We start from the raw sequence: 25,453 nt of genomic DNA, 5'->3' as shown, positions 1-25,453 counted from the left end.
TCTAGTGCATCTCTGGTCATAGAAATGTCATGAGAGTCACATATATAATTAAAAAATTCCCAGTAGCCACATTTAAAAAAGTAAAAAAGAAATAAGTGAGCCCAGCCGGCATGGCTCAGTGGTTGAGCATCGACCTATGAACCGGGAAATCACGGTTTGATTCCTGGCCAAGGCACATGCCTGAGTTGTGGCTCCATCCCCAGTGGAGAGCATGCAGGAGGCAGCCAATCAATGATTCTCTCTCATCATTAATGTTTCTATCTCTTTCTCCCTCTTCCTTCCTCTCTGAAATCAATAAATATATATATTTTAAAAATAAATGATGTTAATTTTAATAATCTATTTTATTTACTTAAAATTATATCATTTCATCATATAATCTATATAAAAAATATTGAGTTTTAAAATAAAAAAATCCGAGAGAAACCAAGATGGCGGCATAGGTGAAACACCTAACCTGCAGCCGGGCACAACAATTTCAAAGGCACAACTAGAGGTCAGAACGGACATCGTCCAGAACCACAGGAGAGCTGGCGGACTGAAATGCCCACAGCTGGGGGGAAGGAGAGGGCCACGGGGACAATCGGGGGAGCCGTAAAAGCCTGAGGTATGGAGAAACTGGCGGAGACACGAGCGCGCGCGCCTGCGGGGAGGATGGAGCCGGAGAGGAGGGGGCGGCTGACGGCCTGGCCGGCGTTCACTGGCAGGAAGGAGATAAAGGCTCCGGAGTGCGCTAAGCGCCGGCTCCGACTGCACTGAGCCAGTTCCGGGCGAAACCCTGGGAAGCCAGGCGCAGGCTGGGGGAATGAATCTGGGCTGTGGGGCGCAGGCACAGAGGAGCGGTGGAAGGCAGAGCTCCAGAGGCACGCACGGGAAGGGGCGCAAAGGACGGACTGTTGCCTGCACCACTGAACTGCCCTAGCGGGAAGGAGAAATAAGCTCAGGACCGTGCTGAACCCCAGTTCCGACTGCACTGAACCCCAGTTCCGGGCGAAACCCTGGGAAGCCAGGCGCACGCTGGGGGAATGAATTTGGGCTGTGGTGGCGGAGGCACAGAGAAGCGGCGGCTCCAGACGCGCGCACTGGAAGGTGCGCAGAGGACGGACTTTTGCCTGCGCCACTGGGTGGCCCTGCTGGGAAGGAGACAGGGACGCCAGACTGTGCTGAGACCCAGTTCCAACTGCACTGAAACCCAGTTCCAGGCGAGAATCTGGGAGTCCAGATTCATTAGGGGAGGGACTGGACTGTTTGGCAGTGGGCGAAATTCCAGGGCGCGTTTCTCTCAGAGGTGTTTGCAAGGAATGCAGAGGGACACAGACACAGGAGCCTCATAGGGCGGGGCTGACAGGAAGCCAAGGTTGTAGGCTCCACCCTGTAGCTCCGCCCCAGCCAAGCTGAGCAGAAGCTTTTTCCTGCTGAGTGCCTCAGGTAGTGGCTGACCCACACTGCATTGGAGACCCAGAAACGAGGGCATCTAGTGGTTGGTGGGAGATGACACCAGATTTCAATCACTTGCATAAGGGAGGCATTCTAGAGGCAGACTCAGTGAGCGCCAAGGCATTGCTGCATCAAGACCCGGCCCACAAACATGTCTCCTGCACAGCAACTCTTCCTATATGGACAAAGAGGGTCCTCACGGCCAATTGGCCTGGAGGACAATTCCTCCCAGTGACACCAACAACAATCAAGACTTAACTGTACAAAGGAGGACCAAGATAGGGCGGCAGCCTGATCGTTGCCTACCACAACAATAATGAGACTACGACGGGAGAGCAGAGCAGACACCAGCCAGAAAGACCAGGGGGCTGGCTGAGCAGATGCTCTACAACTAGAATAAAAGAGAGGGGTACGCAGGATGATGCTGATGCCGGTGACCCAAAGTCCACACTTTAAGAACTATGGCTCAGGCGACACAATGGTGGCCTGGAACGTGCTCGGCGCAGTTCCCCCGGCGGTCTCCGGCTGAGGGGACGGCTCCACTCGCTGCCGAGCACGGACAGACGAGCCCCTGGGAGACATGGGGTGGGAGACTCCGTGCTTGCTGACCTCCGAGTCCTTCAAGAATCTCAATGCCCCGAAGTGGCCAGGTGCGCACGCTCAGCGACTGGCCACCGTTGCAGACCCAAGGGCCGACGCAGCGACACCGGACCAGCCCACCGCCGGGCACCGGGCACACCGGAGCCTTGCTGAGCCCGCCGCCCAACGAGTTCTGCGGCAGCCGCCCTGGAGCTCTGAGAAAATGACCGAAGGAATTGCTGAGAGAGAATTGACCAACAGGAATTGGGATCAAGAAGACGAAACCCCGCTGAGACCCAAGTCCAGGCGAGCCTGCGAGCCTCTGGGCTCAGATGTGGTCACACGCCTCTGGGTCTAGGTGAGGCCTCACGCCCCTGGGTTTGGGTGAGGCCACACGCCCCTGGGTCCAGGTGAAGCTGGATTCCGGGTTCGGGTGAGGCCATGTGCCCCTGGGTCTGGGCGAATCTGAACCCTGGGTCCGGGTGAGGCCGTGGGCCCCTGGATCCGGGTAAGGCTGGGTCCCGAGTACGGGTGAGGCCGTGAGCCCCTGGATCCGGGTGAGACCACGCGACCAGGGGTCTGAGAGAGGTAACGCGCCCCTGGGTCCGGGTGGCTTCGTGCACCTAGGTCCAGGTGAGGCCACGTGCCCCTGGGTCTGAGAGAGGCCACGCACCCCTAGGTCCGGGCGAGACCATGTGTCCCTGGATCCGGGTGAGGCCTCGTGCGCCTGGGCCCGGGTGAGGCCACGTGCCCCTGGGTCTGGGGGAGGCCAGGCGTCCCTGGGTCCGGGTGAGACCGTGTGTCCCTGGATCCGGGTGAGGCCTCATGCGCCTAGGCCCGGGTGAGGCCACGTGCCCCTGGGTCTGGGGGAGGCCAGGCGTCCCTGGGTCCGGGTGAGACCGTGTGTCCCTGGATCCGGGTGAGACCTCGTGCACCTAGGCATGGGTGAGGTCACTTGCCCCGGGGTCTGAGAGGCCAAGCGTCCCTGGGTCCGGGTGAGACCATGTGTCCCTGGATCCGGGTGAGGCCGCGTGCACCTAGACCCGGGTGAGCCCAAGTGGCCCTGGGTCTGGGAGAGGCCAAGCGTCCCTGGGTCCGGGTGCGACCATGTGTCCCTGGAGCCGGATGAGGCCTCGTGCACCTAGGCCCGGGTGAGGCCACGTGCCCCTGGGTCTGGGAGAGGCCAAGCGTCCCTGGGTCCGGGTGAGACCGTGTGTCCCTGGATCCGGGTGAGGCCTCGTGTACCTAGGCCCAGGTGAGCCCAAGTGGCCCTGGGTCTGGAAGAGGCCAAGCGTCCCTGGGTCCGGGTGAGACCATGTGTCCCTGGATCCGGGTGAGGCCTCGTGCACCTAGGCCCGGGTGAGGCCACGTGCCCCTGGGTCTGGGAGAGGCCAAGCGTCCCTGGGTCCGGGTGAGACCATGCGTCCCTGGATCCGGATGAGGCCTCGTGCACCTAGGCCCGGGTGAGCCCAAGTGGCCCTGGGTCTGGGAGAGGCCAAGCGTCCCTGGATCCGGGTGAGACCATGTGTCCCTGGATCCGGGTGAGGCCTCGTGCACCTAGGCCCGGGTGAGCCCAAGTGGCCCTGGGTCTGGGAGAGGCCAAGCGTCCCAGGATCCGGGTGAGGCCTCGTGCACCTAGGCCCGGGTGAGCCCAAGTGGCCCTGGGTCTGGGAGAGGCCAAGCGTCCCTCGGTCCGGGTGAGACCATGTGTCCCTGGATCCGGGTGAGGCCTCGTGCACCTAGGCCCGGGTGAGCCCAAGTGGCCCTGGGTCTGGGAGAGGCCAAGCATCCCTCGGTCCGGGTGAGACCATGTGTCCCTGGATCCGGGTGAGTCCTCGTGCACCTAGGCCCGGGTGAGCCCAAGTGGCCCTGGGTCTGGGAGAGGCCAAGCATCCCTGGGTCCGGGTGAGACCATGTGTCCCTGGATCCGGGTGAGGCCGCGTGCACCTAGGCCCGGGTGAGCCCAAGTGGCCCTGGGTCTGGGAGAGGCCAAGCGTCCCTGGGTCCGGGTGCGACCATGTGTCCCTGGATCCGGATGAGGCCTCGTGCACCTAGGCCCGGGTGAGCCCAAGTGGCCCTGGGTCTGGGAGAGGCCAAGCGTCCCTGGGTCCGGGTGAGACCATGTGTCCCTGGATCCGGGTGAGGCCTCGTGCACCTAGGCCCGGGTGAGCCCAAGTGGCCCTGGGTCTGGGAGAGGCCAAACGTCCCTGGGTCCGGGTGAGACCATGTGTCCCTGGATCCGGGTGAGGCCGCGTGCACCTAGGCCCGGGTGAGCCCAAGTGGCCCTGGGTCTGGGAGAGGCCAAGCGTCCCTGGGTCCGGGTGCGACCATGTGTCCCTGGAGCCGGATGAGGCCTCGTGCACCTAGGCCCGGGTGAGGCCACGTGCCCCTGGGTCTGGGAGAGGCCAAGCGTCCCTGGGTCCGGGTGAGACCATGCGTCCCTGGATCCGGATGAGGCCTCGTGCACCTAGGCCCGGGTGAGCCCAAGTGGCCCTGGGTCTGGGAGAGGCCAAGCGTCCCTGGATCCGGGTGAGACCATGTGTCCCTGGATCCGGGTGAGGCCTCGTGCACCTAGGCCCGGGTGAGCCCAAGTGGCCCTGGGTCTGGGAGAGGCCAAGCGTCCCAGGATCCGGGTGAGGCCTCGTGCACCTAGGCCCGGGTGAGCCCAAGTGGCCCTGGGTCTGGGAGAGGCCAAGCGTCCCTCGGTCCAGGTGAGACCATGTGTCCCTGGATCCGGGTGAGGCCTCGTGCACCTAGGCCCGGGTGAGCCCAAGTGGCCCTGGGTCTGGGAGAGGCCAAGCATCCCTCGGTCCGGGTGAGACCATGTGTCCCTGGATCCGGGTGAGGCCTCGTGCACCTAGGCCCGGGTGAGCCCAAGTGGCCCTGGGTCTGGGAGAGGCCAAGCATCCCTGGGTCCGGGTGAGACCATGTGTCCCTGGATCCGGGTGAGGCCGCGTGCACCTAGGCCCGGGTGAGCCCAAGTGGCCCTGGGTCTGGGAGAGGCCAAGCGTCCCTGGGTCCGGGTGCGACCATGTGTCCCTGGATCCGGATGAGGCCTCGTGCACCTAGGCCCGGGTGAGCCCAAGTGGCCCTGGGTCTGGGAGAGGCCAAGCGTCCCTCGGTCCGGGTGAGACCATGTGTCCCTGGATCCGGGTGAGGCCTCGTGCACCTAGGCCCGGGTGAGCCCAAGTGGCCCTGGGTCTGGGAGAGGCCAAACGTACCTGGGTCCGGGTGAGACCATGTGTCCCTGGATCCGGGTGAGGCCGCGTGCACCTAGGCCCGGGTGAGCCCAAGTGGCCCTGGGTCTGGGAGAGGCCAAGCGTCCCTGGGTCCGGGTGCGACCATGTGTCCCTGGAGCCGGTTGAGGCCTCGTGCACCTAGGCCCGGGTGAGCCCAAGTGGCCCTGGGTCTGGGAGAGGCCAAGCGTCCCTGGGTCCGGGTGAGACCATGTGTCCCTGGATCCGGGTGAGGCCTCGTACACCTAGGCCCGGGTGAGCACAAGTGGCCCTGGGTCTTGGAGAGGCCAAGCGTCCCTGGGTCCGGGTGTGACCATGTGTCCCTGGATCCGGATGAGGCCTCGTGCACCTAGGCCCGGGTGAGGCCACGTGCCCCTGGGTCTGGGAGAGGCCAAGCGTCCCTGGGTACGGGTGAAGCCAGATCCTGGGTTCGGGTGAGGCCATGCGCCCCTGGATCCATCCGGGTGAGGCTGGGTCCCAGGCCCGGGTGAGACCACGCGCCCCTTGGGTATGGGTGAGGCCACGTGCCCCTTAGTCCGGGTGACGCCGTGCCCCTGGGTTCGGCCAAGACCAAACCAGAGGGAGTCGGACCTCCATTACCACCATTTGTCCACCATCCAGAGCTGAGGGGTCAGTGCTGACATGTACACATAAGGAACTACTGGACATTGAAATTGGGTCTCAAAAGAACTGTTGGTCCAGGGGGAAGCTCGCTACAGATTGATTCATTTGCCTGTCAGCATAACTATTATTGCTCGTCTCACATTCAGTTCTTATTAGTATATATCTAGTGACATATGATCTCGCTCATCTAGGGGAAATGATGAACAACATAGACTGAGGAACAAGAACAGAACCAGAAGCAAGGAGGCATCGATCGGACTATTGGGCCTCAGAGGGAGGATAGGGGAGGGTAGGGGGAGGGTGGGGGGAGGGTGGGGGGAGGGGGAGAGTTCAACCAAAGGACCTGTATGCATGCATATAAGCCTATCCAACGGTTAAATTCAACAGGGGATTGGGGCATGCGTGGGGAGAGGGGTGGGATGGGAATGGGGGGATGAGGACAAATATGTGACACCTTAATCAATAAAGAAATTTAAAAATAAAAAAAAATAAAAATAAAAAAAAAAATAAAAAAAAAATAAAAAAATCCTTGAAATCTGGTGTGTACATCTCAATTTGGACTAGCCACATGTCCAGCACACAATAGCCATATGTGGTTGGTGGCTATGGTATTGGACAGTATAGATCCAGAGTTAATCTCTTTGTACCTCATGAGGTACTGCTATGGTCCCTAGGAAGAGACATACATGCCTGAGGTAGAGTCTAACAAAGGACATGTGTGTATATGTGTATATATATATGTGTGTGTGTGTATATATATATATGTATATATATATATATATTTAATTTTAATAAATTTATTGGGGTGACACTGGTTAATAAGATAATTTGTTTCAAGTGTAAAATTCTATAATACATCATCTGTATATTGCATTATGTGTTCACCACCCAAAGTCAAGTGTCCTTCTGTTACCATATATTTGATTCCCTTTAGAAAGGATATTTGATGAATACAGAAGACCCACTTTCACCAACTTACATTATTTCTAATGGGAAAAAATGATTCAGTTTTTTAACAAATCGCTTCTAGACCAGCCTTCCAGAATGAATTAAGATTCCACTGTATAACATAATCTCAGTTTACAAAATGGGATTTAAAGGTCCGTATAATCCCACATGCCAAGGGTCTCTAAAAAACTATAAAAATTGCAGCTTGGAATGGGATTTGAAAGCCCCATGTGTTGCATTATTGAATAATAGGGTAGTATTATGAGGTTATTGTGGCAGATTGCTCAATAGCTATATCACCTGGGTTCACCTTGTTGGAGATCAGCCGTTCTGGGTCATGTTCTCACTGCATTGTCCTCTTACCACTACAAGCTCTAAGCTCTAAGGAGGTCAGGGGAGGGCATGGGGAGAAGTCAGCGCAGGTCATGGCTCTTAACGCCATCCTTTTGGATAGTTAGGCACAGCCTCATGCCAGCCTCAGGACAATGGCTTCACTAACAGAACATCAAATTTAGTATTCTTGCTTAGCTAAATTGAAACATTATTTCCTAATAGCAAAGCAAGTTTGGTCTCTATGATTGCACCCATATTTGCACATAAATCCCACATGAAATTGGCTCCCTCCCTAACCAAATACTCCATTTCCACATATGGGGTGATGGCTGTTGATGATGGAAAAGATCTATTAGTTAATGATTATAAAGTACTTGGCTAATCAAAATGAGGGCTAAATAACCCTTTGATAAGACTGGGCTATGGCAAGAACTGATAACCTGGGCCTCACTGGCCCTTTGTGGGGTCTGGCTTTGACAGGTACTCATGTGATATGCGTTGCCTGTGTCGCCAACAGTCCATATTTATTGCATGTATGTGCAGAACCCCCAAAATGCACATTCATTGGCTCCTATGCTGAAACTGACCTCATTATAATGGGGTGACTATCCTGTTAATCAGTTCTTACTAGCTTTTCAGTTAGGCACAGGGTAGTTTGTATATTGGAAGAAAACATAATTTTAAATGTTTTAAAACAGTACTCATCAAACATATTTGTACATCCAGGTTCATAGCAGCATTGTGCAAAATAGCCAGAAGATGGCAACAACCCAAATGTCCATCGACAGATAAATGGATAAACAAGATGTGGTATAGATGCACAGTGGAGTATCATTCCACCTTAAAAAGGGATGAAATTCTGATATGTGCGACAACATAGATGAATCTGGGAAACATTTTACTGAGTGAAATAAGCCAGGCACAAAAGGACAGATATTAAATGATTCCACTTATATGAGGTACCTAAAGTAGTCAAATTCACAGAGACAGGAAGTGGAATGGTGATTGCTAGGGACTGGAGGTGGGGAGGGGTGGGGATGGGGAATTGTTCATTAATGGGGACAGAGTTTCAGTTTGGGATGATGAAAAATTTCTGGAGATGAATGGTTGTGATAGTTGCAACAATGTGAAGGTACTTAATGCCACTGAACTGTACACTTAAAAATGGTTAAAATGGTAAATTTTGTGTTATGCATATTTTACCATAATAAAAAAGAGTATGCACACACCACCACCACCACCACCACCACCACCACCACCACCACCACCACCATCACCACTCAAAGCATTTTCTTTTATGATTTCCATTTAAAGTTAGGAAAACCAAAGACTTCATTGGTCACCTTTCCTTTGCCTCTCAGTGGCTTGTGTCTCTCCTGGGCTGTCTTTGACCCAGAGCACAGGAACTAAGAGCAGGTCAGCTTGACCTCACCTCGCCTGTGGCCAGAGAAAGCAAGCTGATGTCAGGTGTTGCCAAAACGGGGAGGAATGAGAATGGGAATCTGTGGTGCTGAGATGGGAGAAAGACCTACACAGTCATAAGGAAGAAATTAATTGGTAATTAAAGAAAGGTGACAGCTGGTAGACATGACTGCAGGAGATCTTGGGAAGGACAGGAAGTGGATGAGGGCTGCTCTGGGAGGCTGTGCGTGGTTCCTGGAAGCATGAATAAGCTGCAGCTTCATAATGAGGCGAGGGGGTGATTTGTGATGCCTTTAATGGTTTGGTCTAGAGCAGAGGTGGAAGTGGCCATTCCTGGGAGCAATGCACTCCATGCTTCCTATTTATTTATCTCCTCCTGAATGTCAATCTACTGAGCCTGATGTTTTCTGTGTATGAACTGGAAAATTGGTGTCTTGAGTATGTTGTTCTTCCTTCACCACTCAGAAACTTCTGGGCATTCGTTTTCTAAGGGCTGGAGAACAGAGCTGAAGTTATCATTTCAACTGCCAAATTATTTGGGTAGAAATCTGAACTCGCTGTTCTGCTCTCAGCGGAAGGAACACCAAACGTGTAGGTGCTGAGGGCTGCTGGCAGGGTGCTGTGGAAAGTGCAGGGAAGCACCTGGCACACGGTACTGGGAATTTGCCGCTGCTGTAGGTGCAGGCAAGGGGAAGAATTTGACATGGCTGGTCTAACCTTCCAGCCTCCCACCCCCACACCCACCCCCTGCCCCACTCACCTCCTGGAGTCTCTGACTGCTTAGGATGTCATGCTCACACATTTGCTGAACTCTATTAAAATGAAACTCTTAAGATTCTGCGTCCCTCCGGCCCCATCTCCTGGCAGGTGAAAATGAGTTGCATTTAAAAATGTTTCCCTGGAATTTCCATTTCAGGCACCAAGACTTACTTGGCTACAAACAGCAGGACAGAGGAGTATGCAAAAGACACAAGCAGGTATGTCACAAAAAAGAAAATACCTGTGGTCAATTCAGAGGTAAAGAGATACCCACTGTTCTCAGTGGTCAGCAAAATGCAAATCAAGTCCACAGCTCACATCCTTTCAATTGGTAAACATAAAAGTCTGGCAATACCGAATGTTGGACACGGTGCAGATCTAAAGAAATATCTCTAACATGTGACCACTGGGAGTGTGATTTGGGACAACCATGTTAAAAGTTGACTGACATTATTTCCTCAAGTGGAACATTTACAAACTTTATGACCAAGCAGTTCCACTCCATGGTATATAAAGTGGTTCTTGCATAATAATAATCTATACTAATAAAAGGGTAATATGCTAATTAGACCGGGTCAACCAGACATCTTCTGGTCATCTGGTCCTCCTTCTGGACAAAGCCATGGTGGCGGGGGCTGAGGCAGAGGTGGTTAGGGGCAATCAGGCCAGCAGAGGAGGGTGGTTAGGGGCGATCAGGCCAGTAGGCAGAGGCAGTTAGGGGCGATCAGGCCAGCAGAGTGTTTAGGGGCAATCAAGCAGGCAGGCAGGTGAGTGGTCAGGAGCCAGTGGTCCTGGATTGCTAGAGGGATGTCTGACTGCCGGTTTAGACCCGATCCCGTAGGCCCATAGGGATCGGGCCTAAACCGGCAGTCGGACATCCCCCAAGGGGTCCAGATTGGAGAGGGTGCAGGCCAGGCTGAGGAACACCCCCCCACACACACACACACACACGTTTCATGCACTGGGCCTCTAGTAATACAATAAAAGGCATGCTCAAGAACGATCAAACAGTACTGTTCACAATAGCAAAAGCCTGGAGACACCTGGAGAGTGGATGAATAAATATTAAATAAATAAATGAATGAATAAACAAATAAATAAATAAATAAATAAAGCAGGCAAATGTATGAAATAAGCAATATCAACCATAAACCAAACTAACATTACAAACTAAACTATAACAATGTAAATGAATCTTAACATGTGTGTAGTGAAGAAATAAGTTCTAAAAGATTACAAACAGCATAATACCCCTTTTATAATGAAAACAACCAAAATAAAAATATACTTTAAAATATACACATGGAGGGGGGGTGGCCAGGGAGAGGTCAATGGGGGAAAAAGGAGACTTATGGAATACTTTAAACAATAAAGAATTTAAATTAAAAAAAATATATATATATATATACACATAGAGTCAATCAACTGTTTTTAAAGGAGAGTGAGAGCATGGGGAACAGGGGATTCAGGTGGGCAAGAAGGGGGCCAGGATGAGGTCAGATAGTTAAATAAGGTTTATTGTCCTTTGGTTTTTATTTTGGGTGGTCCTTATTACATTGTTAAAAAAACTAACCAGCCCTGGCTGGTTTGACTCAGCGGATAGAGCATCGGCCTGTGAACTGAAGGGTCCCGGGTTCAATTCCGGTCAAGGGCACATGCCTGGGTTTCGGGCTGGGGCTCTATCCCCAGTAGGGGGCATGCAGGAGGCAGCCAATCAATGATTCTCTCCCATCATTGATGTTTCTTCTCTCTCTCCCTCTCCCTTCCTCTCTGAAATCAATAAAAATATATTTTTAAAAAATAACTAACCAAATAACAACAGGTGCATGTGCAGATGAAGCAAGGTTTTAATTCATTTATAATCTGATACTATGCTCCTGATGTCCCTTTACCCTCAAATCCCCAGGAAACCAAAGAAGCCTCACTTAGGGCCAGCAGTACAGGGGTTCCCTCTACCAGGCGGTTTCTGTCTCCCTTGGGAGTGTCTTACCCTCCCTAAAGCCTCTCCTATTGCCTGAGGATATCTGCAAATTCCATGCATCAAAATTCGATTCTTTTTGCTTCAGGCATCCTTGCCTCTATTAACATGCAAATAGTGTAACTACAGGAGTAGCAGAGTATGTTTTATGAATCTTGACTGTGTTTTTAGAACAAGCTCAACTATCCCTCCATGTCTTTCTCTCTAGATTTATTCCATTCCTGTCACAGTGGCAGATTTATCTGCACCATAGTTTATTTAACACGAATCTTTTATTGATAGACATTTAGATTGTTCCTAGTGTTTGCTTTTACAAAAAGATGTTCAATAACTATAAACACGTTGGAGGGAATAGTCTTATACATTTAGGTGAGTACGCTGGAAGAGTGAATTCCTGGAGTTGCTGAGTCCGAAGAAATACATACAGACGGTCTCCGACTTAAACGATGGTTCAACTTAGGACTTTACGATGGTGCGAAAGCGATATGCATTCAGTAGAAACGGTCCTGTGCATTTTGATCTTTTCCCGGCTGGTGATCGGCGCTAAGATACCCTCTCAGGATGCTGGGCAGCGGTGGTGAACCTCAGCTCCCAGTCAGCCGCGTGATCACGAGAGCAAACAACCCATGCTCCACAGTGCACTGTGTTGCCAGTGAATTTTGGAGACTGTATTCAATAAATTACATCAGGTATTCAACACTTTATTATAAAACGGGCTTTGTATTAGATGATTTTGCCCAATTGAGGGCTAAAGTAAGTGTTCTGAGCATGTTTAAGGTAGGCGAGGCTAAGCCATGATGTTTAGTAGGTTAGGTGTATTAAAGGCATTTTCAACTGATCATGGGTTTTTCAGGACAGAACCCCATCATAAGCTGAGGAGCATCTGTATTTACATTTTGGTAGTCACTGCCAAATTGCCTCCAAAATGGTTATGCCTGTTTTCAGACCCACCAGAAATGTGTCACAGTGGATGTGATTGGCTATGTACGTAAGCCACCTTTTCACGGCGTCCTTCATTTACTTGAGTTAGCCCGGTAGGAGGAATGGTTCTGTGAGCGGGGGTGGGGGTATTGTTCACATCCTGACCTTTCACCTCTCCCCTCTGCGTCCTAGTTGATAAGCAGAGGTGGGGTGCTTCCCTTTGGCCACAGTAGGGGAACTGTCTCCCCTGTGCCTCCACACTGCCCCTGCTAGCCACAGAGCCTTAATGCTGGGATAGGGTAAGAGCACTTCTCCCCACCGCCTCAGGGGGGTGCTCTTAGGATTTGTGAAAATCCCTGTAGAAGGAAAGGTACAACCATACATAAGTCTGCACTTAAAAGTACAACTCCATCAATAATGGCACACAACACAGAATGTCACAATGCCGATAGAAACCATGTCACTCACTCAGAAACTTGACAGCTCTCCTTTGGGATTCAGACTTCCCAAGACTTTGCTTTCAAGTCTTTTCACCCAAAGCCCACGTTCATTTGTTCGGCCTGTTTGCAATGTCACAAAAGAAAAGAAAAGGATATTTCCCTTTGTGCCACCTTTCACCAGTTTCATCAAGGCCCATATATTACACCAATCATGGAGTTTTTCTCTCTTAGACTTTTTATTAAGATTTGGGCACAGCCCTCGCCAGTTTGGCTCAGTGGATAGAGTGTTGGCCTGCGGACTGAAGGATTCTGGGTTCGATTCTGGCCAAGGGCATATACCTAGGTTTTGGGCTCGATCCCCAGAAGGGAGCGTGCAGGAGGCAGCCAGTCAATAATTCTCTATCTCTCTCTCTCCCTTCCTCTCTGAAATCAATTGTTTTTAAAGCAGAGGAATCCTTTTTTCAGCAAAATCTTACTAGTCCCACCTATAAAGTGGTTGAAAAAGGAGTCAGATGATCTGTACAAGATGGGCGATTGTATGTGTGTGTGTATAACATAAATATACTAGTAGATTATAATATAATATAATTTATAAAATATATAACATATATATTTTATATATTTATATACTTGTTACGTCTTGAGTACCTCTCAGGGAAACCAAGAAAATGGTGGCAAGGGTCTGGATGGAGGGATCCTTACATGTCACTCTATTCCTTTATGTTGTTTGATTTTGTAGACAACAAACACATATAAACATATTGAGTGAAGCCGCTTTACTCTCCTCTTTCTTGCTTCCTTCCCTACCCTTCTAGCTCCACATCAAATGCTCCAACCCTGGGAACTGCCAGATGCACTAACCCCTTGAAAGCTTCCTCTTTCCTGCTGCTTACCAGCTGTGTGCTGTAGGCACAGTAAACTCTGCCAGGCCTTCAGTTTCTCATTTGAAAAATGAAGGTACAAAACTCATACGGCTGTCGGAAAGATTAAAGAGATTTTTGTCGAGTCCTGGCCAGTGTGGCTCAGTTGGTTGAGCATTGTCCCATGCACCGAGAGGTCACCAGTTTGATTCCACGGTCAAGGCACATGTCCGGGTTTCTGACTTGATCCCCAGTAGGGGGTGTGCAGGAGGCAGCTGATCAATGTTTCTAACTCTCTATCTCTCTCCCTTCCTCTCTGTAAAAAAATTAATAAAATAATTTTAAAAAAAGATCTTAAATGTTCAGGAGAATTACGGTTTTGCAGTTTCTTTAATGCCTTTGAAATTAAGGAGGAAAGAATTATAGGAAGGTGAGAGAAAGCCAGGAGGTGATTGCATTACAGGATAGTTAAGACTATATGCTCTCTTGAGGGTGGTCACACTTTAGAAGCAAGGCTCTGGGGCGGGGGTGGTGGTGGGGGGGGTGGGTAGGGAACATCATGGGGAAGGCCCGGGGAGGGCGGTGTAAGAAGCAGTGTTGCTGTGTCCTGGGCTCACATTCCCTTTGGCGTGGCTCTGTGGCCCAGTTCTCACACTGCTCCTTTCCACTCGGTGTCTAACCCCTGAGAGTGGAGTTGGGGGATGGGGTTAGAAGAGACACTGAGGCACCTTTACCCAGGGCTCATTTTTCACCTTTTGTCAAAGCTGTGTGTCAAGTTTGGCCGACGCTGGCCCTAGCGCATCCCTGTCTCCAGTAACTTTAAGAAACTATGGAGTTTCTGCGTTTGATGTGTCTTAACTTTAACACAAAGCACACCAGGGCTGGTTAATGATCATGAACTGTCATGGCAGCCACTCTGCAAAGGTGACAGTGATGGATGAGCCTGCAGCTTGGAGGGGCGGCTGGGTGCAGAGGCAGAAGGTTTATTTAAGCCATGGCTGATAATAGAGGGGCCTTCTCAGTCACTAACCAGCAGGTCTTTAATAGGATGAAAGGGGAGGACAGCCCTCTTTCTACACTGCCCTCTGAAGGGACAGTTCTCACTCTCCTCATCTGGACTGCCAAATAAAAGCATTCCTTAAAGATTCAGATCTATTTGAAATCTTCTGCTCGGAGGGGGGAATAAAGCCCATTTCTGTAATCAACCTTGTCATCTTTCTTGGTTTGGCCTCATTTATCTAAATGTCCTTGTTTGCCTTACTTAGCCATTGGAAACAGCCTCCTTAAAGAAACTATAGGGATGGGTCTGAGTAAGAATGAATTCAATCCTCTGAATCGGCTTAAGCCCCTTGGGGTTACTACTCATATTTTGAGTACAGAATTCTATGTGGCAGCTGAGGTTCCTTAAGTGATAGTGTCTGAGAAAATAAAATCTATTAAAAAAATAATTTAGTAAAATTTTTACATTCATCGTTGTCTTTTTTTGTTGATATTTTGATCATCACTTCATTCAGGGCCCAAACTAGGGACAGCATCTATATTTTTCTTTTTGTAAATATCAAGATATCACTATCACGTGTAAACGAAGAAACGGTAGTCTTCTTAGATGAGCCACAATGTGATGGGCTTGGATTAGAAAACCAAGCTTCCCCTTCGCATCAGTGGTGGCTGTGCCCCTGATGTTTCATTCAGAAACATAAGCTCTAGAGGAATGGCCTGGCCACAGACCCCACCTTTGGAGATGTCAAATCCGGATCACCCAGGACGTTTAATTTCTAAGGGAGAGATGTGCCAGCAGGGACCGCTGATAATTCTGTAGTGTGAAAGCTAATGCCTGATGGAGACAGTTAGTTGGCTCCCCAATTGCTAAATCAGCAGCCCGTGGCCCCTACTTGTTGCTGGACAGCATAAACATCAGGTTTTGGTAAATAAACTCAGGCTATCATGCAACTGTCCCACACGCACTTAAGCTGTGACTGACAGCTCACTTGGGAGGACCAGGAGTCTAGAGCTGAAGCTTTTGGGTGCAGAGGCTCCAAGGTTCCAAGATAAACAAATCTGTCGGTGAGAGTGACCAGAGTGTTAGGTCAGTCCAAGGGTCACTTATAGGTCATCCCGCTGGGAGCTTAGTCTCTGCTTTGTGTTTATCCTGGGAAGAAGGGGCAGGTCTCTACTGGGAAAACCTTCCTGGCCTGCTCATCAGAGCCTTTGGAAGTGAATCAGCACCCATCCCACTCTGAGTAATCCAGTAAAGGGTATGGGCGCAGGCTTATGTTTTTTATTGGTGTTAATAAACAAATTCTTCTAAAAATATAGATTATCAGGTATGAGGGGCTGGCTCCCTTGGGGTGCAGACTCAATCAAGGGATTTTCAGAGCCCAGAGTGATTTAATAGATTATTATTATAAAATTGTGGCAGTCAAAATTAGAAAAGCCAATTGAAGGAATGGAAAACTTTTCCTGTCCTATCCTTTTTTTTTTATCTTACCAGTTACTTCCTCAGTTTTACATTCCTTATCAACTAGGGGCTTTTTTTGGGAGAATGATCCTAAACTTTCTTTTATTCTACACACGGCTCTTTAAATTTGATAGAGAGGTAAAAGTAGGGTATGTGTTATCGACCTCCTTAATTGATATTTAGCAAAATAAAGACCTTCATCTTCCCATGGACCTTCTTTTTATCCACCTCCCATGTCTCTCTCATTTGGAAGACAGTCCGATTCAGGAAGGTGTGACATCAAATAATGGACATTTAGAGCTGCTGGTATTTTTTGTTTCAAGATTACTGATAAAAAAAAAAGACTTTTTAATGCAAGATTCACTTACTTGCTCTGAAAAATAGCCTTATTTAATAGAAAGACTAAAGGGGCTAGTGTCTTCAGATAAACAGAAAGCTAGTGTCTCAAATAAGTTCTTGGGGATATTGGCAGACCAATTTTAAACAAATTCGATTTACAAAATATATAATACATTACAGTTGCAATCATAGGTATGTGTAAAGATGCATTTATACATACATGAAGAAAGCATATATAGATATCATTAGAAGAACTGAAAATCTACTTAGTGTCTATGACAACAATGGAATCAAACCAGGAATCAATCCTGAAAGGTAACAGGAGAATCTCCAAACATTCGGAAACTAAACACAAAGAGAAGCTAAACACTTAAGTCTCAAGGTGAAAATATATATAAATGAAAATTTGTGGGATACAGCCAAAGCAGTGCTGAGAAGGAAATTTGTAGCATTAAATGCTTACATTAGAAAAAAAGGAAAGTCTGAGATTAATAAGCTAAGTTCCCACCTCAAGAAACTAGAACAAGAAGAGAAAATAAACCCATGACAAGCAGAAGAAAGGAAATAATAAAGAGCAGAAAACAATGCAATGGAAAACAAAACTGCAATAGAGAAAAATCAATGGACCAAAGAGCTGGTTCTTTAAAATAATCAATAACATTGACAAATGACTAGCAAGAGAGACAAAGAAGAGAGAAGACACAAGTTTTTTTTTTTTTTTTTAAATATGTTTTTATTGGTTTCAGAGAGAAAGGGAGAGGGAGAGAGAGATAGAAACATCAATGATGAGAGAGATTTATTGATAGGCTGCTTCCTACACACCCCACACTGGGGATTGAGCTTACAACCTGGTCATGTGCCCTGACAGGGAATCAAACCCTGACCTCCTGGTTCATAGGTCAACGCTTAACCACTGAGCTACGCTGGCTGGGCGACACAAATTTTCAATATCAGGAGTAAATAGGGCCTATCACTATATACCCTAAAGATATCAAAAGGACAATAGGAAACACTATAATCAACCCATAAATTTAGATTTGCAATAACTTAGGTGAAATGACTAATTCTTTGAAAAACACAAACTATCACAACTCATCCAATAGGAAATAAATAATTTAAATAGTCCTATAATTATTAAGGAAATTGAATTAATAATTAATCCTCCTACAAAAAGAAATCTTTAGGCTTAGATGATTTCAGAGGAGAATTCTATCAAATGTTTAAACAAGAATTCTCACCAATTCTACATAATTTTCCCAGAAAATAGAAGAGGAAACACTTCCCAAGTTATTTTATGAGCTAATATTACCCTGACACCAGCCCTAGCTGGTTTGGCTCAATGGATAAAGTGTCAAGCTGCGGACTGAAGGGTCCCAGGTTTGATTCCAGTCAAGGGCACATGCTCAGGTTGGGGGCTCTATCCCCAGTAGGGGGCATGCAGGAGGCAGCCAATCAATGATTCTCTCTCATTGATGTTTCTATCTCTCCCTTCCTCTCTGAAATCAATAAAAACATATTTTAAAAAAATACTGGGACAAAATATTTGCAATGTATATGTCTGACAAAGGACTGGTATCTAGATTATATAAAGAACCCTCAAAACCCCACAGTAAAAATAAACAATCCAATCAGAAAATGGGCAAAAAAAAAAAAGACATTCCACTGAAGAGAATATACATATGGCAAATCAGCACATGAAAAGGTGGTCAATATCATTAGCTAGTAAGGATGTGCAAATTAAAACCACAATGAGATATCACTAGCTACCTGTCAGAATGGCTAAGTAAGCGAAGTAGTGACAACACTATTTCTGCTTGTGGAGATGGCAGAAGACCAGCCTACATTGCTGGCAGGAATGTAATATGGTTACAGTCACTCTGGAAAACAGTTTGTCAGTTTCCTAAAAAACTAAATATGCAACTATGATGTGACCCAGCAATTACACCCCTGGGTATGTATCTCAGAGGAATGAAAACTCATGCTCAACAAAAGCCTGTACATGGATGTTTATAGCAGCTTTACTTCTAATAGTCCCAAACTGGACACAACTCCAATGTCCTTTAATGGGTGAATGATTGAACAATGGTTACACCATGGAATGGTACTTAGCAGTAACAAAAACAACAACAACACCCTACACAGTTGATTGATACATGCAACAACTTGGATGAATCTCAAAGGCATTATCTTGAGTAGGAAAAAAAGCCAACCCCCCCCTCAATATACATATACATACTATATGATTCCATTTATATAACATTCTTAAAGTGACAAAATTATAGAAATGAACAAATTAGTAATTACCAGGCATGAAGGAGGTGATGGGGTAGAGGGGAGATGGTTGTGGCTCTAAAAGGACAACAGGAGTTCCCCTTGTGGGGTGGGTCTATTCTGTATCTTCACTGTAATGTTGTCAATATTCTGGTTGTATATTGCGCTATCGTTTTTGCAAGATGTTGTCATTCAGGTAAACTGGGTAGAAGGTACATAGGATCTTTTTGTCTTTTTTCTTACAACTGCAGGTGAATTTACAATGATCTTAAATGTCAAATTGAAATACGTTTCTGTATTTTTAGGATTTGTAGCCTAATATTCTTAAATTATGAGCTAATCATATTAATTTTAAAATATCTATTTTATTTGGACACAGTGTTCTGGAATGAACAATATTATAAAGTGACCTAAATTTTGCTCTCACCAAAACCCCATGTATATTTGCCCCATCTGTTCTATTATAAAACCTCTCATTTACTCCCTCAATCATTCTTTTTTTTTTTTTCTTTTTTCATTCACACAGCAGGTATGGTGTGCAGACTTGTGCAAAGCTCAGAAACACACTCTGTCCCATCTTGGTGGAATGACATTAAGTCAGAATCCCTCCACCTGGATTCATGGCTCTCAGGGATTGTAGAAGGAAATGCTGAAGTCTGATTTAGATTCCTTTGTGAAAGACACTTCAGAGTGTCAGTTTTGGGGCTTTTGAAAGACCTGCTTCAAAAGTTGCAACCCAAACAAGGTACAGTAGGTCAGACAGGCTATCGTAGGTGAAATATGACAGCCTTGTACCTGGGTGGCGGTACAAGGTATTGCTCTTTAGGTAAATGGGTTTTTCAAATGACATGAAAAGTGAAGAAACCCTCCTTTTCTCCTTTAGGGTTTGTAGACCACATATATTATTTAACTCAAAAAATATGGATGAAAATGTAAAGGATAGGTAAATGGAAATTTTGTTTTTCTTTCAATGCTATAAAAATGGGTCTGCTGACACCAACATTCAAACCCAAGGATTTTTTTTAATAGTTTTTTTATTATTATTTATTTCATAGAAGAAGGGAGAGGGAGAGAGAGAGAGACAATAATGAGAGAGAATCATTGGTTGGCTGTCTCATGCACGCCCCCTACTGGGGATTGAGCCTGCAACCTGGCTTGTGCCCTTGACCAGAATCTAACTAGGGACCTTTCAGTCTTCAGGCTCACACTCTATTCACTGAGCCAAACCAGTTAAGGCCCAAGGATTCTCTTTTATTTTTAAATTTATTTATTTGTTTTGAGAGAGAGAGAGAGAGAGAGAGAGAGAGAGAGAGAGAGAGAGAGACATCAATTTGTCACTCCACTTATTTATGCATTCATTGGGTTGATTCTTATATGTGTCCTAAGGATGGAACTCACAAACTTGGCGTATCAGGATGATGCTCTAACCAACTGAGCTACCCAGTCAGGGCCAAACTTAAGGATTTTTAACTGAGATTCCTGAATGAGGATGCCCAAATGCTCTGCAATTGCGTGCCATATTTTGGTGACCTACATTTTTCTGGAGAGAGAGTCAAGAGATTCTCTTAAGTCTGTGACTCAGAAAATGTAAGTACTTCTATCTTAATGGATGCAGAATCAGGCAGAAGTAGCGAGAACTAGAAATATGTGGGGAAGAGCCCATCCATAGCCTGACTTCAGAGCTTGTTCCCATCTCTGCTGATGGCAGCTGTTCAAGGACTGACTCAAATAGCTCCTCTTGAGATGCTTACTCCCATCAGCTTTCCTCCACCCACCAGAAGTCATTTCTTCTCTGAACTCCCAGTGTCTTTGCTCCGCTTAAGATGCTTATCACTTTCTATCATATGTGAGAGTCTTGACTTCAACATGGTTCCCAACCCCTGTACTATTATGGGTTTGGTCTAAGTAGATAACCTATAAATATTTGTTGGGTGCATAAATGAATTGTGGATGGTGCCCATCAAACTGTTGACCCTTACAGGTTTGGTGGCAGCCCTTGCAGAAATGGCCTGAAGAGACCCAGAGGTCAGAAAAATGGGTTCCTTTTCTTTTTAACATGCCAGCAGAAAATGTAAGGTGCTGGATGCTGACTGGGATTTCACAAGACGTGGGCTGCCCCATGGGGAAGGTGTAGTCAGTCCTTCTGCAGGGCCCTGTGGTCTTGTCTCCTATGTCCAACCCAGCTACAGAATTGAAAACGGAACCTTTTCCTGCTCCATTATCTTATTTCAGAGATTCTTGAAAACCCCACCAATTCCCTGATTTCAGATTTTCCATAGGGTAAATCCAGTCTTTGAAGTGGAGAGAGGGACTCAGGTATTCCGGTTCCAGTGGAATTTGCCCCAATCTCCCAACAGCATTGCCTCCAGCCCGTCTTGCATTCTTGGCTTTTGAAGGAGGGAGGCAGCCACCCTCTTATCTGGGATTGCCTGCTTAAACAAACGCAGCGTGGAGGTATTGTCCTTTGGAAACTTGGCCTGGGACACTTTACCAAGTGTCTGCAAACATTTAGACACGGAAAACTGCCCACTGTGAACGCAGAGCCATTGTCTCTGCTGGGGCTGCTCTTGCCTGAAAGTGGCTTGGGGTGGGGAGTGGGGTGGTGGTGATGGTGAGAATGGGCCCAGGGGATCGCTCAGCTGGGGCTCAGGGCTGGGGAATTGTGCTGCTGTTTGTTTAAACAACCTGAGTGTAATTGGGATTATTTGAGATGTCCAAGATGTTTGGGAAAGTGGGGGAAGGGAGACGGCTTGCTGGGGGAGAGAGTCACCAGCAGGAACTTTGACGGGTGGCTGGCTGGGAGGTTGTCAGCTTCCTGATTGCAAACCAGTGGGAAGGTCGGCCCTTCAGGCTTGACTGTGGGCACATCAGGACCTGGCCAATAGGTCAGGCCCTGGAGTCTATAAAATATCAAAGCTAGACTTAGGGGTTGATAGGATACGAGGACTATGTAACTTAAAATCAACGCTCTCTTTTTAACCATACAGAACAATTCAAGGACAGCAAAAACACAGAGATACTTGTTTGTTTTTAAAAATCCCGCAAAAAATAGTAGCAATGACCAGTCTAGGTTTCAGCAAGGAAAGGTAAGAATGCTGGGTGAGAAATTCCTTCGGAGTGCTTACATCATTGCTCAGGACACAGAGGGGTAATTAGAAAATATTCAACAGGTTGATGGAAAAAATAAGTCTGTTTTTTATTGTAGAGATCATTCCCTTTCCTTTGACCTGGGGAAAAGGACAGAGAGTGTTTAAAAATGAGAAGAATTTGGGAATAGCAGGAGGAATCTCGGCAATGCTGGGCCTGGCCAGTGCCGCCCTGAGTGATCAGGCCTCACGTGATGGGAGACTCCGAAACCAGGTGTGACTACTAATTAGGGATGCTTAACCACAAGGAAGAATGCGCAAAAGTATGGGGCTCCATTGCATGCCAGGCCCCAACGAACGGTGTTTTATTTTATTGCCAATACAAACCTGCGATTTGTAGAAAAATAGAATGTGGCTCAGAGGGGTGGAATTAACTAGCCCAGACCACAAAGAGCGAAATCATCAAATCTGAATTTCAATTAAGATCCTCCTCTGTTTTCAAGACTCTTCCTCTTTCCACTATTTGGTACTCAAACTACCCCCACTCAAAATAATGAAAATGTGGGCTTCATCAACGTGCAACCTAAAAAACAAACAATCCTCTTTTGAAATGCTAATGAAACACCACAAATAGGCCTTCAGCTAAATAAACAAGCATTAAGGAAAGGATAGAAATGCTAATATCCGTAAAACCTACTGATTTTCTGATTGTAGAGAGGGTGTTTCTCATATTTATTTTAAGATATCTATGGTGCTTGAGATTGCCCCTTTTATGTCCTTAAAATACAGTTATAGTCAACTATTTTGTAAGAGGTTTAATGGGGCAACAATTTACAGGGTACACTACTCTTTCGATGTTAACATGACCATCTCTGTCATGTGAAAAAAGCTTTGCAAAGTTTAAAAAATTCACGAGTATTTTGATGACTCCGTAAAACATGGCTTTCCGAGAAAAGGGCTTTATGTACTTCCTGAGCAGCTCAGTTTTGTGCAGGCTTTAGAGTTGGCTCCTTTTGCTGCTCTGGGTGACGGGTGTCATTTCATGAGCACAGTGAACCCCAAAGCACACAGTGACAGCACAGAACAGTCACTGTTTTTATATTCCATTTGGCAACTCCATTCTCCTAGGCTCTGAGGGCTTCTCACGCTATGAGCCCAAGAGCTTTTCAAAATCAGACCGTGACCACGCTTGTTTCAGAGAAAGCTGGTAGCTTCTTCGAGCACTTCAGGTCTGTGGCACTGGACGGCTGCCTGGCTCCAAACACTTTAAAATGGAAGGTCTCTGCTGAGTCAAGGGCATATTTACAATGCGGATAAAAGCAAACACTGCAAGGCTGGTGGTAGAGTGCTGGAGAGCCAGACAGTTTCTTTTTATCCATCTGTACAGTTCATAGAGGATGTAGAGGGCGAGTCTTGGGGACCTAAGAGGACATGAGCTGCTGTTGGGTGGACACTGCTAGCTTCAAGCCATGCCATGGAGATCACATAGATACTGGGAGTGCACCTCCCTCTGGCCACGCTGGGGATCTGAGCTGGTGATCAGGGAGCCAGGGTTTCTATTTCATTTCCCCTTGAGAAAATGTCAAGTGGATAAATTATATATATATATATATATATATATATATATATATATATAAAAGCATAATATGCTAATTAAACTGGATGTCCTTCTGGATGAAGCCAGGGCTGGCGGCCAGAGGGAAGCCCGGGTCCTGGGTGCCAGAGGGAAGCAGGTGGGTGCCAGCAGCCAGGGGAAGGAAGGCCTACTCTTGCATGAATTTATACACACACACACACACACACACACACACACATACACATAAGTTCACCTATTTTGCATTTTGCTGTTCTCTCTCTAAGGTATACATGGATCCTTTAAATGTTAGGATATTTTTCTTCGATTAGATGGATGTTCCTTCCCTACTCTTTTTAAAGATGCTACCTCCTCCTGCAACCCTTTTCCCAATTCCCCAAATTCTAAACGCCAAGCACTTGAAAGGTTTAAATTGTGTTTGTTTTAATGATGGCAATTTACAATTGACAAATACGTTGGTAATGGGCGTTCTTCCCTGAAGGTTTGTTTAGGAGTGAAAACAATATGGCTAGTCATAAAAGTTGCTATTTATTTTAGGCTGGATAGCTCACTTGTTCGAGGAGGGACAGAGCTCGTGGGCAGAGAATTAGTTTTAGCATGATGTGTAATAATGTGTTCTGTGGCTAAAGACCGAATAGAGACTAATGTCTGCAGCTCAGGAAAAAGAATCACCATTTTACTGGATTCAAATTCTGTTGCATAGAATAATTATGGGTTAGTTTAAGTAAGACTCGGTCTCATAATTATCAGTACATGAAAACATACTGAATCAAGATGACTCAGGTATCAGCTGCAACAACTGGGTAGATGGTGATGCCATTTGTCACAGAAAGGCCCTGGGACACGTTTATTTGTCACATTTCCCCTGTGTTTTGATTATTTCCAAAATGTCATTCTTCTGTCATTTCTGAGCATTTCTAAAATAGGGAAGACAGGTTGGAGTGTTATGTGTAAGTCCTACGCTTGAAATTGCATGCTCTGGACTCTAAGTTCATGAGTTTAAATGCCAATCCCAGCTTTACCATTTTCTTTCTGTGTGAGCTTGGGCAAGTGGATTTATCTTCCTGTGTTTCAGTCTCCTCATATATAATTTACATATAATTATAAAATTAAGGAAGATTGCATACAGTTGATCCTTAAACAACATGCATTTGAACTTTGAGGATCCACTTACATATGGATTTTTTTTCAATAAGTATGTACAATACTGTAAATGTATTTTCTCTTATGATTTTCTTAATAACGTTTTCTTTTCTCTAGCTTATTTTGTTGTAAGAATACAGTATGTAATACCTTTTTTTAAAATCCTCACCTGAATATATTTTTGCATTGATTTTTAGAAAGAGTGGAAGGGAGAGAGGTGGGGAGAGGAGAGAGAGAGAGAGAGAGAGAGAGAGAGAGAGAGAGAGAGAGAAACATCGTTGTGAGAGAGACACCTCAATGGTTGCCTCCTGCTCACAGGGATGGAATCTGCAACCAAGGTGCGTGCTCTTGACCAGGAATTGAACCCACAACCATTTGGTCCTCAGCTGCCTCTGAGCCAAACCAGGCAGGGTTGTAATACTTTTAACAGACAAAATACGTGTTAATCTACCATTTAAGTTATTCTGTTGTATAAATTACATTTTGGGGGAGTCCAAAGCTATGTACACTGTTCAAAGGTCAACTGTATTTATAAACTCATGTGCTGAGCACACACCATATACTCACAAATGAAAGCCATTTTTATTGGTAAAATTGGTAATGGTAGTACTGTTCCTCCTCGGGACTAGCAGAGGGGACAGTCTAAAGAAGTAACGGTAGGTACGTCATGACGGACAAACCCAGTTAGAGGGACATGTTAGGACAAGTTCCCAACCTTTGTTTATGGCTATGAAAAAAGGGAAGCAGGAGCTCTTGGTGAAAATGGTGGGATGGGCACGAAGGAAATTGGTGGTTGAATCCTGGAACTAGGAGTCAATTCTCTGAAGGATAATGTCTTCATTTGTAAAATGGGGATTAAAAACACCTAAGTAAAAGGGTTGCTGTGGTGATAAGCAGAGTCATTATGCAAATGTGTCCCACTTGGATGGATGTGCAGGAAATGTTTGTTTTCTAAATAGAATCTGACTTCTTACTGAATAATGAGTCATTGAAGGCGTACAGTCCTCTGAACCTGGAGCCGGGAG

The 25,453-nt window shown here is 46.8% G+C and overlaps 1 pseudogene; it reads left to right on the top strand.

Annotated features, from left to right (window-relative positions):
• LOC114230022 (heterogeneous nuclear ribonucleoprotein A1-like) overlaps positions 1-25,453 on the top strand; it is a 90,491-nt pseudogene that overhangs the window by 26,447 nt on the left and 38,591 nt on the right.

The sequence above is a fragment of the Eptesicus fuscus genome, chromosome 12 (assembly GCF_027574615.1).
Source record: "Eptesicus fuscus isolate TK198812 chromosome 12, DD_ASM_mEF_20220401, whole genome shotgun sequence".
Taxonomy (NCBI): Eukaryota; Metazoa; Chordata; class Mammalia; order Chiroptera; family Vespertilionidae; genus Eptesicus; species Eptesicus fuscus.
Note: the sequence above shows the minus strand (reverse complement) of the source record. Positions and strands in the feature narration are given on the sequence as shown.